The sequence below is a fragment of the Lycorma delicatula genome, chromosome 4 (genome assembly GCF_047948215.1).
Source record: "Lycorma delicatula isolate Av1 chromosome 4, ASM4794821v1, whole genome shotgun sequence".
Taxonomy (NCBI): domain Eukaryota; kingdom Metazoa; phylum Arthropoda; class Insecta; order Hemiptera; family Fulgoridae; genus Lycorma; species Lycorma delicatula.
In genome coordinates this window covers 42,291,683-42,308,089 of record NC_134458.1, presented here as the reverse complement: position 1 = coordinate 42,308,089, position 16,407 = coordinate 42,291,683, and the positions used below count along the sequence as shown (strand labels likewise).

Sequence of the window (16,407 nt, the reverse complement as noted above, 5' to 3'; positions counted from 1 at the left end):
ACACTATTCGTTTATTTATGTCCATAGTTTGCCGTCTTGATACTATTTCTTAATTAATAATTAAAATTACCTTTAAAAATCTAATTAGATAAAAATACGTAAATACTAAATTAAGCTTTTAGATAATTACCCTACTAAACTAAGCAGCTCTGCGTTAATTGGCCGGAAATTATTCCCCCAATAAGGCGAATCTGCGTTAAGGGTCAAGGGAGTAGAAAATGTTCAAATATTGATTGGAAGTTTACAATGTAATTATACTAATCAAAGTCTGTAAATAAAGATTAAATGAGATTAATAATTCAGAAAACTATATAATTTAAAGAAAAATAGTATACAGATTGATTCAGGAGGAAAGGAAAATAATTTTAGAACTGATTTTAGAGCTTGAAGTAAAAAAAAAGTTTTACAAACATACGTCCGAAAACGCTTTGTTATCGAATTACGACTAGCGAAAAATTTCGCCCGGATCTTAGTTCCCTCGGTGAAATTTCAGTATATTAGGGGTAAACTTGACGGTTTCTTATGTTTTTTGACGTGAAAAATAGAATATAATAGGTCCTAGAACTGTATCTCCTGTAGTTTTCATGATATACAACGTATAATTTGGTGAAAAAAAACTTTTTTTTTTAGTTTGAAGTATAATAACTTTGTTAATAAATGTATATATTTATTATTAAAACTTGTAGAGAATTTTGAAAAAAATGGGTGTAATAAAGTTTATGAAAAACAAAAGCAAATCGACTTTATTATTAAAGACAAAACTTAACTAAAAAATGTTATGAACCTGTAAAAATTAAAAACAGCTGTGTTTAGTACAATAAATTTGAACTTTTAATAAATTAAGTTTGCAACATTAACTGTACGCTTCGAAATTAATTTGAATACTACTCATTGCTGTCATAAAACTGGGGTTACGTATTAATTATAAACGTTATATGGTTTAGTTATTTTTGAAATAATTTTGATTGTCTTTAATAATTTTTGAGAACAACTTATGTACGGTTTTTGTGTTATTTATACATTAAATTGTACCTAAATGTTTCCAACTGAATCTGAATTTAAGAAAGTTAAATTCCATTTTGAACTTTTTGTTTTGAAAAATCCCGCCACATTTCTTCACTCATGCAGAATATGCCGATATGATTTTTGTATACGGTTTTTGCGATTGAAGTGCTCCAGCTGCGGTGGAAGAATACCGACGTAGGTATCCTGGACGAGTAGTACCAAACTGTTAAGTATTTTGTAGAATGTTTAATAATCTTCGTGAGAATAATACATTTACCAACTGAAACATTTCATCTGAACGTCAACCGGTACACGGTGATGAAAGATAAAACATACTTCAGATAGTACAGTTTAGTCCTGCAACTAGAATATGAAGAATTTCTATACGACTCAGCATTTCACAAAGTACAGTACGGAGGACATTACACGCTCATGGAATGTATCATTTTCATGTTCACTTCGTGAACATGAAACTACTGCAGTTTTCTCAATGGGTTAACAATAATAACCACTTGATTCTGTTCATACTATCTTCAGACAAAACTGCTTTTACCCGTAATGGTATAGACAACACGTGGAATTCCCATCGGTGGTCTGAAGAAAACCCACATGATGTAGTTGCATCAAATTTCCGGCAACGATTTTTGGTGAACGTTAGGAGTGACATGATCGGCAACCGATTAACAGGATTATACTAGAATAACGTGTCACAGAGAGAAATAATGTGGAATTTTTAAACAATGAATTTCTTACAGCGCTCAAACATTTCTACTGGCGAAACAATTGAAATGTACTATCAACTAGATGGAGCACCAACACATTTTACGAATGAAGTAAGACAATTCTTAGATGAAAGATTTATTAGTAAATAGATTGGACATAGAGGACCGGTAAATCAGCCACCTGGATCACCGGACCTTACTCTCTTAGATTGCTGCTTATAGGGGTGGATCTAATGTAATGTATATAAGCCTTTAGATAGTATATAAGCATAAGCCTGTAGATAGTGCGTGTGAATAAGTAGACACAAGTGGTGAACTGATCGCTCGCATTCTCAATACTACTGTCCTCATCAAGGAACGCAAGCATAATATTAGGTAAGCGACAGAAAATTTAAGGAAACGAGTTGAAAAGTGCATCGATGTAAATGGTGGAATTTTCAAACATTTACTGTAAATTAATACAGTATAAACCACAGTCAGTATTTTTTTTTAAGTAAATTAAAAATATTTTAATTCGTCAAAAGTCTAAATTTATTGCACTAAAAACAACTGTTTTTAATTTTTTTTAAATTCATAAAATTTTTCAGTATTGTTTTTTTAGTAATAAAAATTGATTTTTTTTTAGACTTTATAAAATTATTTTTCTCATAATTAAATTCTCTACAAGTTTCGATAATAAAATTTACGGATTTATTAGTCGTTTAACAAAGTTATTGTACTTCATTAATATGAATAACCTGCAAGTCATAAGAGGAAAGAGAGAATTATTTATAAATTAATAATTTAAAATAACTGCATCAATTGGTCACTGCTTTTATAAAGAGATACTTTAAGTTTTGATAACCGTGTTTCAACTTCAGATAATTCACCGTAAAAATAAATAAAGTTTTACTTTTACCTGCCATCTTATTAATCGGCTGCGATTTCTAGTACTCTGGACAAACTTAAACAAGTGAAGAGATCAGCTTATATTTCACAAGCGTAGCTGTTCATTCCTAAATTAAAGTCATTATATGCTCTTGTCGTATGATATTATTATTGACAGCGATTTGAAATGTAATCACTATTTTCATTATGACGCTTTGTATGTTGCTGCTGCTTTGCCTTCCCCCTTCTACTAATAAACTAGATAACGCGGTCGTGCTATAGATCTGAAGGAAAAAATACGTTTTGACAAAATTATGCTCCATAAATATTGTAGAAGGGGTGGCTGAAATATAATGCACAGTCGCTTAAAACTCTCAAACGAAAATAAATATTCGAATGAAACAAATATGTAATAAAACTACGTTTTGTTTGTAATATACAATTTATAGCTACGCATTTCTTCCAATGGTGAACCAGTTTCCTCAGTCCGCAAATATAAAATGGTGGCGGTCTTTCCTTGATCTACGACTTTACTATGTCCTTTAGTTCATTATCGGTGGTAAAATAAACACCTTAATATCCCTCTATAATTGTAAAACGAAATGAAAATCGCAGGTTGCCAAACTGATGAGTATGAAGGATGTTGAAGAGGTTAAAATGTCAACTTCACAACAGTCTCGGCGGTTGCACGCGATATGTGTGGCCGAGCATCATCGTGGATTGTTTGAAGGACACACACATCTCCTGAGGTGTTTTAGTATGTGTTTTAGAAACAAATATTTCCATATCCTTTTGGTGCTTTTGAACGGTCGCAGAGACTGGGCGAAGTTCATCCTTAATATTTGCTTTACCAGCTTCTGATCACGAAAATCTATTGTGCACCTACTCATAGTACTTCGATCAACAGTTTCATTATCATAAACTGCTTTTAGACGACAATGAATGTCACTAGCATTCACTTTTTCCGTTATTAAAAATTCAATCACTGCATGTTGTTTGAGACGCGTTTATTTAGCAGGCGTATTCGAACCTGGCGAAAAAATTGACGGAAAGTAAGAGCGCGTGGGTCAACGAGTTTTGGAATTTTAATAGTAGAGGAATGAAATTACTACATAGCAACATGTTTCGCTTTGTGCGATATTTTGTTTTCCTGTTACGTTCCAGTGCGTATTACATTTCAGCCGTCCCTCGTATTAACAATTAATTTTTCGTGTAATGTATTATAACTTTACTTTTTAATTTTTGTATCATATTTATTTTTTTTATAAAAAATATTAACATAAATACGTACACACAAACAGAAACTTACAAAATATTAACAAATTTACTATTAAATTTGCCATCCTGTCCATTTACTGTTACATTATATATATATATATATTTGTATTTTACAATACATATGTTTAAAAGTCGAAAAGTGTGTATAAAATCCATTAAAGCACATTCACCAAGACAAGTGGAAGCGTTTAATATAAAAACCAGTCCTGTTCAAGTACTTTTCTTTTCTAAAAAGAATAAATCAACGTGACTTATTGATCCATGTGTAAAAGAAAAACGGTCCTTATATGACTATAAAGTGTAGAATGTATTTTCTCGCTCCATTAAGTTATCTTTTTTTTACTACTACTGTAATCAGTTTTAATGGATGTTTAAATTTTAATGCGTAATATTTTACATTATTATTGTAAAAGTAATGATAATAGAATTAGAATATCGCATTATATTGTTACAAAGTATAATTTATTTGAAAATAATGTATGTATTTAATAAGATTGTGTGTATGTGTGTGTGTGTGTCTGTGTGTTTCATACATACTCGTGGAAATTTTCACCACGAGTACACAACCGATATGAATAAAAATACGAGTAGAACACTTCTGTTAGCCTGCCATCATTAATTATTAAATAAACAGAAAACCCGCCACCAGTATAGTAACATATAAGAACATATACTGTATAATAATTGTCGGAATTACTACATGTACTTAGAAATAATATATAGGCTTAAATAATGACAAATTTTAATCGATATTTTCATTTTGTTTTAGACTTCAGGAATTTTGCTGAATCAAAAACCGAAATTCACAGATTCATATCTTCCAGCTGCCATTCAAGTACTAACCATACAAATGGACCGTTTGGAAAGATTAAAAAATTACTTCAAACATCATGCTTTTCCTAAGTTATTACTGCCCGAATACAATACAAATATGAACGGTTCTAATGAAAATAACACGCATCAAAATCATATAGAGCAAATTTTAACCACTATTAAGACAGTGGAATCGATAAACATTAAAGCAGAAGAATATACAACAATAAAACAACATCTGGTTTTAGAATCTGTGGGACGAGTAACTACAAATTCGAATGAGTTTTTGAAAAATCGACAGGTAAGCAATTTTATAACACATAAATATGCATACACGCGAGATTCTTTATAAGTAAAAGAAAAAAAAAACATTAACGCAAAACGATTAGCGTCTATCGTCATAAACAATTATGATACAACGAAAATAGTTTCAACTTTCAACTTAGAGTAAAGTAAATGAGAGTGTAATAACATTTATAATAAAATATAAAACAAATAAAATCAAATCTACTCGTAGAGTAAAAGATTCTAGTTCAAACAGAAGATTAAAATTATTAAAATAATTATATTGTGATTAATAGACTTATTCGCTCACAAAACCAAAAAACAACTTACTTATCATAAACAAATCGTTACCCAGATTAAATTTCCTATGTGATGCCGTATAGAGTACTCAAAAACTAAGAGTATGACGCATTATTATTCGGGAACCGCTTACTAAATATAATGTAAGCACCACCAGTCGACATCAAAAAATCCGTGCGATAACTTATTGTAATCCAAACTATAAAAATAACCTCATTCGAGTCTTTTCCATAAGAATAGGCTGTATTATTAAATCTGCTGAGATTTGTTTTTAAAGACTATCAACAAGACTATTCAATTACCGCTTTACGTTCTTAGTAATTACGTTTTTAGAGTTTTTACAACTTATTTTATCACTCTATGTAGCGTTCCTTAAGCTCGTATTTCGTAATTCTATTCCGATACAAAAAAAAATTGGCTGAATGCCGATGTCTTTGGCCGCTGTTTAACATGTTTGAAAAAACTGTCGAAAGAAAATAAAGTAATACAAAAATATTTACAGTGGCTGAGAGGATTGATATCGAAATCGGTCACAAAATGGTTTTTAATACGGGTATTTAGGTCTAATCGAATAGCGGCTAACAATTCGCTACGCATTTCTTCAGGAGGTACCTAAATCGATTTGAGGGCCTCTCTCAGGTAGAAATATTTATTAATAAAGAGTAGTAGAAATAAAATAATAATTTTTGAGCAATAAAATATAGGAAATGACTTAATCATGGCAGAAAGATGGAACAACTCTTTTGTTTGTAATTTTATGCCTAGTCTCATCCTACACGTTTCTCCGAGATTACCAGAAATATGGATAAACATGGACCATTCCTTGACAACCCGTGAAAAATTCAGTCGCTGAAAAGAAAAAACTATTTTTTTAAAATAGGGAGGACGATGCCAACAAAGGTATTTTGATTTGCTCGATTATAAAGGATTTAAGGAAAAAATCAAGCTTTAATAGCTCAAATAGGCATTGAAAAAATTAGATGTAATTTATATGCTGCTATTTTTCCAGGTTTATACAAGTGTTTAAAGTTCATAATAAAAACACGTTTAATTTCCAAATTCTTCGTGTATGAACAAAAAACGGAAGAAAAACTTTAGTTTAAACGTAATTTAGTATATTAATGTTATTAAAAATTAATAAATTATAATAAACATTACAGAAAAACAAATATCAATTTTACATCCGGATGTTAAGCATCCATATAAATAAAAAGTAAAAAACCTTACTAAAAACGAAGGTTAAATATATTTTATATAAAATCTTAAACAGCTTCTTATTGGTAAACATGAACTCAAAGAATTATTCTACAATACAAAATATTATATTTCCATACTTCACACGATACATACGCACACATGCATACACGATCTGCCAATAAAATGAAATATACGATGCGATTGCATGTTAAAATATATTATTTACAAAAATAACGTAAACTACTTTCAATCATATTTTTAAATTATAAAAAAAAATTAGTTCGAAGAACTACATATAGTAACGCACGCACACAAACACAAAAATTTTTACACATATATATATATATATATATATATATATATATATATATATACATAAACAGTTTTATAGCATTTAAAATAACTATTGCGTAAAACAATTATGTTATCCGTAATGAAAAAAGATTTTAAGTTGAAAAATACCAGTCTAATTTTAATCATAGTTTCTGAAAATGTTTCTAAAAAAAGGTTTTTATTTTTCACTTACTGGATTCTATACAATTCATTTTTCATTAAATATCTACCTAAACACAAATAATTTGGAAAAACACCATTTTCTATAAGAAAACAGCCCGTCTAGTGTAGTGACTAGATAAGTATTATTTTAAAGCTTCTGACGTTAGAATGATGAAGAAAATTGTATAAATTATCACATATTTCATTACTAGATTTAATTTTTTTTAAATATGTAACTTGGCGTTTAATTAACCTATCGCTGAACATACATATCGAATATTTTATAAAGTAATAACAATAAAACGTTTGAAAAACTACATAAAGTCCATGAAATTATTTGTGTTTGCTGAAATAATTAGATCAATAGTTAGTTCTAAAGGAAACTCTACTGAAAAAGATTTTAATAATTACTTCAGAAAAGTAATTTCAAAGAAAAAATTCCATTAATTTTAAATTGAGTAATTTACCATTTTTAATAAGTTTAATTATATATTAAAATTATACTAATAACATTTTTACGATTGCAGTGACAGATTTCATTCTTTTTGAGAAAATTTCTTTCACAAGTATTCGTTTACTTTATAATTATCTGAATATCATTATCAAGATCGATAAAGAGATAAAATCGATTACCACGCCGAACTCCGTGGCAGAATGGTAGGGTCTCAACCTTCCAACCGGAAGGTTCCAGGTTAAAATCCCGTTCAGGCACGGCATTTCTTCATAAGCTACGTAATTCCATTCCCATATACAAGCTTCGAACTTATGTAGTTAATTAATTATCAATCACAAAAAAAAATAATCAGCTGATCCCGATTTTAATTATTTTTAACGATAATTAAATACGATGATAAAATTAATTGATTTATATACAAATCTATTCTTAAAAATTGCATAATTCTAAACGACTAAAATATTTTTATGCGTTTAAATATTTTAACGAATTATAATAAAATAATTTTTAAATAATATAAAATCACTTACAATTATTACCAATTAGAATAAGGCGAACTTGTATTTGCCACTTCAGCTACTGAACAATCTATTATTAACTAATCGGTGGTTGAAGTGCGAAGTGCTTACATCACGTCACTGAAAACAACGCCTGATAAATTAAAAGAAAACTATTTATCCCACTGTTGTTTTTTGCATTTTTATTATCTGATTTAATTTCTAAATAACTTCCTGAAATTCGGGAAAAAAATTTGTTAAATAGTTTTATGCGCACTCAATGTACGGTAAACAGCTATGCTTAAATATTTTTTTTATTTTTTTACTTATACTAGTTTTTTCCTCTTTAATACTTTACGACTTTATGACTTTTTTGTACTAATTAGCGTAAAAAAAAATTGTTTTTTATAATTTGGCATGCAATTAATCATTTAAAATTAATTTACCTAGTTGTAAAAAAAAAAAAAAAATTTAAAGAAAAAATTACATATATCATTAATTCATATTAAAAAAATCTTTAAATTTTTTGTAACGTTCTTAGAAGTAAATTTTCACAATTCTTGAGAAAATAAAACACTATGTAAGCATTCCCAAAAATTGACAAAATTTTTGTCATATATTTGAATTAATTTTTTTCGATTTATACCTTCAATATTGATAATATTTTATCATAGAAGAAAATAACTTTCATTTGTTTCTTCTTTCTTAATGTGACATAACGAAAACTTATTTCATCTAATCTTATCAGTAATAGAAATTTCGTAATTTAACATTACAAAACCTGTTTCACTTTGTTTCAAATTAGTATTTTATTATAATCCTCTTGTTTTTTTTGTTTTTTTTAATTTTAACGCCCACATATTTCTGATAAATTATCTTTTACCCAAAATAAATATTTTCAGAACCTGATTTTTGATTATAAACATGATCCAGCGCAGTAGCGATTTTCAAATTCTTTCGAAATCCTCTAATTAATAAAAGCTTTAACTCATATAATAATGTTTCAAACATTGAATACTTATATTTATTCCGTAGGCCAAAAAGCGACAATATGTTCCAGAATTGCTTGAAAAAAAATCACTATCTTAAACTTAAACAGAAAGAAATGAACATAAATTTGAGTAATAGATTTCGTTAATACAGTCTTGTTTATACGTGCAGCAATAAATGTTTACTCGAATCACTTTAAGAGCTATCCTGTTGTAAACAAACCGCGCGGTGTTGAAATATAATGTCTCGTAAGAGAGGCGGACAAATTATATGTTTTGATGTTTTAGGTTTGATTCATGATCCGATTCGTTGGCTTGGATCAGAACTATCCTAAGTCTAAAATTTTCAATTTTGAGATATTCCGTGTAAATATTCTTTGGGTGCATACCTTTTGAGTGCAGAACTATTCTAAGTCCAATATTCAGCAAAGAAACTATTTTTCTAAAAAAAAAAGAAGTATTCTATAAAATAAAAAAAAATTTCCTTCGTGCAGAAGTAGCCTAATTGAGCTCTTCTTAAAAAACGAGTTTTTTGGATTAAGCGTAGTTCTGATCCAAGCCAACGGTTTGATTTTTCAATTACCGCCGAGGTAATGAATCGAGTTATTTACGAATTAATTACATGGCAGTATATTTAAAATTATATCACTGTTTTCAAAAACACGATAGACAATAAACTATTATATAAATTTTAGTGAGGACTAACAAACTGAGTCACCCGGTACATTACTACACCAACACAATTGCATATTCTGCAGTAAAATCTAACTATTACAAGCAACAGCTAGGATAGCTCTTACGCTGAACACTGTACGGCGTCATTCAAAAAGGACTTATCAACTTAAAAAATATATAAAAATTTATTGAGATAACTTACAGGTTCGGTTGAGGTCTCATTTCATAGAAAAGCACATCAAGTCACCCGACATTCACTTTGGTTCGAATGGCTTTCATTTGTAATGCGACAAACATCCCAGCAGTCAGTTTCATTCTAGACTGTAGCAAGTCGGACATTACCTTTGCAGCTGCTGCGTTAATTCGAAGTCTTAGCTCGACAAGAGCAGCAGACAAAGATGGTACATGAACCTGATCTTTAATGAAACCCCACAAGAAAAAAATCTAGCGGGGTCAAATCTGGGGAGATAGGTGACCGTGCAATTGGATCTTCATGGCCGATCCACCGACCTGGGAAGCGAGTATCAAGAAAACCTCCGGATTCTAGGAGGTAGTGAGGTGGTGCCCCGTCTTGCTGATAGTAATGACATCCACCTTGGTCATTATCGTCTAACTGAGGATTTAGAATATGTTGAAGTATATCCAGATAAACGATACGATTTAAGGTTGCCTGCTGGAAGAAGAATGGGCCGTACAGTTTATGTTTGCTCAGGGGACAAAAAACATTGACCTTAGGGCTATCACGAATGTGTTGCAAAGTTTCATGAGGGTTTTCGCTACCCCGTATTCAACAGTTATGAGAGTTCACCTTGTCACTGACGTGAAACGTTAACTCATCACTAAAAATTACTTTAAAAATGTATCGTTGTTAGCAATTGTATCCATCATTTACACAAAACTGCAGCCGAGCAACTTTGTCGTCATCTATAATGTGTTGATCCACAGTTAGCTTGTATGGCTTTAAGCGCAATCGTTTACGCAATACACGCCAATTAGTCGTTTGTTGAATGCCAGTCTCACATGATGTACGTCGAGTTGATTTCTTCGGGCTACATGCAAAGCTTTTTCCGAGTTGTTCCACAGCAGCTTTAGAATCGCGCGAGCGTCCTGGTAATTTTGTAAGTTTAAAGAACTTGTTTCAACGAAGGTTTGGTGCCAAGAGTAAATTGTACTTCTGTAAGGAGGGTCCCTACTGTACTCTCTACAAAACTTACGTTGAACTGCAGTTGCTGACAGCAAATTGTGAAACCAAAACAGCAAGTTCCGCACCAGTAAATGTATCCAATTTTAACAACACCGATAACAGCCCTGGTGGACGAATTCGGAACTAATGGATTACTTGAGTCAAATCATGATGTATTTTTTTAGGAAATGAGACTAGGGGCGGCTCGTAGCTTAAGTTAGTGGTGGTGCTGCTCCAGAAATGTTTTTCTGGGCCTTTTCAAGGCCATGGTTAAAGTTTTCTATAAAATAAAAGAACCGAAAAAATGAATCAAATAGAATGTTATAAGGAATATACAATCCATCGAAATAAAAACAAATGAAACATTTTATGCTGTTGTGTTAAAAGCCCTATTGATTTTTTTTATATGAAAAACATGAGTAAGTAATGAATAAATTAGAATGAAAATTAATTCTATTAAAGGAACGAAAAAGGACAGAAGAATTAATGAGGAGATAGAAAAAATAATCCTGATATTTTATGACGTCTTGGTTAAAAAAATTACATTACGAAAAAAAGATTATGTAAACAAGGAATAAGTACTTCAATAAATAGAATACACTTTTTAATGCATAAATTAACAAAAATAACTAATATAAATTCAATTGACAGAGTTTTCTCTCTCTCTCTCTCTCTCTCTCTCTCTCTCTCTCTCTCTCTCTCTCTCTCTCTCACTCTCTCTCTGTCTGTTGGTCCAATATCTATCAAGAAGTGTTGGCATTTTACATAACTATCCGATTTTATATTTCATTTTATCACATTTATTTGAGAAAAAAGAAAGAAAAAAAACAAAAATAAGAATGAACCAATAAAATATACATCTAGTTCCATTTACAGTATGATAAAACAAATGAATGTATATAAAATATGTTTATGTAGTAAGTGTACATGATAGTAATGTGTGTGCACGCGCGCGTGTGTAAGAGAGAGAGAGAAAGAGAAATAAAACAAGAAATACTTTTTTAAAATTATTTAAAAAGCAAAACGATAGAATTTAATTATTAATTAATATTGTCTACACATTTTTTATTACAACTTTGAAAAAATAAATAATATTAAAATTAATCGAAAATAACCAGAAATTAAAATTGTGAACGGAATGAAGATGTCATTTGTACGTTTGAATATCACCTTCATTTCTTCGGGTTTATTATTCAACTGCATATTTGGTTAAGCAAAGAAAATAAATAAAAAAACAATCCTCTTTCCCTTGCACCATTGGAAAAAATAGGTAGTTAATAAGAAAATAAAATGGCAACGGAAGAGTAAAAATCCCATTTAAAAGCCGAAGATCTATGATTTGTAACGCGAAAATAGTTTTCTAGTTGCGTTAGATGAGGTAAGATTTTATTTTCAGAAATAAATATGAATTCATAAATATAAACGCATGGAAAAATTAAAATTTTTAATTTACAAAATTAAAATTGTAAATTAATTTACTAAAAACATAACAGCATATTAAAAAATAACAATATTAAACAACTGAAACGTCATATTATGCCTAAAAACGCCAAACGACCGCATTATGTTGTTTGTTTATTTCATATTTAAGTGCGCTAAATAAAAATCTGATGGCCTGTTTTTATATCCTACAAACTCGTTCTGAATCTTTAAGAAGCCCCAACAAATAATATTATTTTTCATAGACGTAGAAACATTTAAAAAAATAATAAGTTTAACGTTTTATTAAGATATTTTGAAAAGAAAATTGAGGTTTGATTTTTTCTTTACGGAATGGATTTCATCGTCCAATAACAATTTATCACCAAATGTGATACTAAAGAATTGCATATTATGTACAGCAGAAATAATAGCGTCATTAATTAGAAAAATTATCATGAAATTATTAACATTACTTCTACCTGCAAAGCACGTTGAAACAATTTTATACTTTTTTAAAAAATCAGATAATTACAATCGATTTAATGAGTGATTATTCCGTTCAACCTTAATTTATTAAATCCTATTAAGTAATTATGATATACAAAGGTAAAATTTGGAAAGAAGTGTAAAAGTCTATGGCCTCAGATTTTTACAAAGTTCAGTGAAAAATATTTTAAAAAACAACACTCCGAGAACACTTTCTGTGCCTCTCAACATTGTAAATCTTGGAATTGAGGACCTAGATTTTAAAAAGATGGCTTATTAAAACAATTAAATTTCAACAATCTCTTTAAAGTTGGTGAGATATCCTTTAACAACTAACTAAGAAAAAAAACAAACCAAAAAACGGTAACTTTTCTATTCCTACAAAACGACTAATTCTTTTATAACATTTATTCTACAGTTTGTTCGGAAAATCGCTGTGCAGTATGCTTTAAAATTATGTTTTGCATTCTGTTCTTTCGACGTTAGATTGATTGCCCTGTGGATTCGTTAGGCGTTGCTCAGTAATAAATCAAGACATCAGTTGTTGAGTTGTGATTTAAAGTGATTCGTTTCGTTTTATATTGTTTCGTTTATCGGAATCAATAACTGCGAGAAACGTAATGGTCTTTCAATAGAAGAACGCATTTTTCCCGTTGAGCACGTCAATCGTGAAGGTGACAAGTATACTGATTTAGTGAATTATAAGTTTTCTGAAAAGTTTCCAAATACTTCTGTTCCTTACCGCAATGCAATTCGAACTCTTATCAAAATATTTTGGGCAACAGGCTCTGTTGAAGACGCAGATCGAAGTAGAAGACCACCTAAACTAAACGAACAGAAGCCGATTGATATTTCGGGATGTTATGGTCGAAAGTCCATCAAAGTCAATGCATAAGTTAGCACAGCCGCAACGTGAACTGTGCGAATGTAATGGATGAATGAATGGATGTGCGGACTTGCGACCGTACATAAAGCTGTAAGAAAAGAAGTAAAACTTCTCCCCTACAAAGTAATGTTTGTTCAAGAACTGAAACCTACAGATCATCCCAAGAGAGTAAATTATTGTAGATGGGTTAAACGTATTATTGACCAAAATTCCGTAGGTATCCTCGACATTACGTTATTTACAGATGAAGCGTGGTATCATCTGGGAGGGTATATTAATTCACATTATACACGACTGCGGTCGACAACTAACCCCCATGAATTACACGAACAATCTTTACCCGAAGCAAAAATTGGAGTCTTGATCGTTGTGAATAGAACGCGCATTGTGGGTCCAATCTTTTTTTAAAAATACATTTAATAGTGATCGTTATTGTGATGTTTTAACAAATTTCATTAGTCGGTTAACAAAAGTGGAAATCTATCAAGGTTTATTCCAACTAGATGGCGCCACAGAGAGCACACAGCTAACAGGTCTAGCACACAGGTCAATGATTTTTTAAGAAATTTCTTTGGAGAACGAACCTTTTCGAACAGTTTGTGGCCTGCACGGTCGCCCGATCTGACCCCCACGTTACTTTCTATGGGAAGGCAGCGAAGCAAGCGGTTTATCCCAACAGACCACGCAAGATTGATGAACTAAAAACCGCAATAACGGCATACGTAGGAGACATTCCAGTATATCAGCCGGTTAAAATGTTTGAAAACAAATTGAAACGTGTGCAGTGTTGTATTGATATTGAGGGAAGTCATTTTCAATACCTTTTATAAACTAAGTTATTGTAATATCCGTCTCTATAAAATACTGAAATAAAAATACAAAGTAATAATAATTAAGAACATTTCGTCATTACACTTCCATAATTCCACTGCACAGCAACTTTCCGAACGCACTGTATCAAAATGCTCGCAGTGTTTATATGTACAACAAAGAAGACGGTTATTAGAAACATTCAATTTAACATCTGCATAAGAAATTGAGAATATCCTGATCATTAGTAAGAATAAGAAATTAAGAGAATACCAGAAGAAATAAATGAAGACAAAATAATTGGATATAAAATCTAATTAAATATTTTCCGTTCCACAACCTTCATTATTCGTTACATGGATAGCTATCATCTTATGTGAAAGCGTATGTGTTATTTGTATAATATCGCTTTCGAAATCAGTCACGCTTATTCGAACAAATGTTAAACGCGTATGATTTTAATTTTTCTCCTCTCTTTCAGTCGAAAGCAAGGAATAATATTTTTAAAAAAATACAAAGCATCAGTTAATAATTAAAAGACTTACGAAAAGACTTGCATTTAGAATGTACATGTTCAAATAAATAGGTGAAGATAAGTATAGGAATATCCGGCTACAATTACTCTTTGTTTAAAAAAAAAATATATATATATATATATATATATATATATATATATATATTTATATATTACATCGTATTTTATTTTACACGAATAATTAGATTAAAAAGAAATAAATATATCCCATCATAATAAAATGATTCAATATACAAAAGAACTTTCCACACGTTTCTCAGTACTAGTTGTTATTAAGTTCTGCTTCAGTAATACGTAACATTAAATATTTATTCCTGGAATAATCGGTCAGTATTGATTACAATTCCGTAAACATATATGATAATAAAAAGCAACAGACAATATCTGGTATCCATCACGATTTGAAAGAAACTTTTAAATCAATAAATCTAACTCTGATAAATTTCTCTATAGCCAAACTAAAATTGAATGAAATAACTGGTAATTTAATATTATAAAAACTCTGTCGCAGTAAGAGCATCAGAAGGGCGGATTTCCGCTATTAGTTTAGAAAGAAAGGACGCTGTAGTGATTTTTGAAAATAATATTGGTTTCGGTGTTTTATCTTGTTTTTTGTGTTTTTCTTTTATATCTCATATTATGTTTTCCTTTATATCATGTGTTCTTTTATAACACTGCGAGGTACTGTGTATTGTTCCAGTAAATAGATTATAAATGTATATTTGTGTTTTTTTTTCTTCCTCCTTTTCACACATTTATTGAGTCGCGACTGCATCAACTGTTAAACAACTTGCCAGCAACCAACATTGATACTATTACCCGTAAATTGAGTAATCATTTTGGAGCCGTACTCACAAAAAAATAAAAGGTTCAAATTGATCCAAAACGATTAAAACTACAAACTGATTTTTTTGACACCAACCCTTTCCTTTATACCAAAGCACATTTGGATTACTGCGAAACTAGCTCGCGTCTGGCGCTGCTCGCAAAACATCTGTTTTGGGCTACAAATTTCATATTTTGGGGACTTTGGGAAGCCAGCTTGCACCTTTGGTGCTTTTAAAAGTCTAATTTTGGCTTTCTAACATGTCATCCTTCAATTTACAATATTAAAACCTTGAAAGACCTTGAAAACTTACCCAAAAACCCAGTTGTTTAGCGTGTAACTCCGGTTCCTGCCAAACGACTGGCTTGAAAGCCAATAGGGCACTATTGCCAATAGGTTTACATCACCCCACCAAGTATTGTCAAAATCGGTTAAGATTTGCGTTCGGTAGTGCTCCCGAAAGAAAAGTATAAACAACCTTCAAAACCAGTTAATGGATTTGACAATTTTGATCAAGGCGTTGTAAGATGAACAGTTAACAAGTTTCAGGCAAAACATAATGAACTGCCTTCATTAAATAAATTACATGAATAACTTCAAAAGAATATTCTATTTAAAGGTTTTAGAACTACACTAGCAACTATCCTTCGATCGTTTGTTTGGACGAATCGTATATTATAAC

General features: G+C 30.5%; 1 long non-coding RNA gene across 1 annotated transcript in view; it reads right to left on the bottom strand.

Annotated features, from left to right (window-relative positions):
• LOC142322907 (uncharacterized) overlaps positions 1-7,993 on the bottom strand; it is a 119,109-nt gene extending 111,116 nt beyond the window's left edge. Inside the window, exon 1 of the long non-coding RNA XR_012755958.1 lies at positions 7,947-7,993. This is a non-coding gene — a long non-coding RNA (uncharacterized LOC142322907). The remainder of the gene's footprint in view (positions 1-7,946) is intronic.
• Between the last annotated feature and the right edge of the window lie 8,414 nt (positions 7,994-16,407).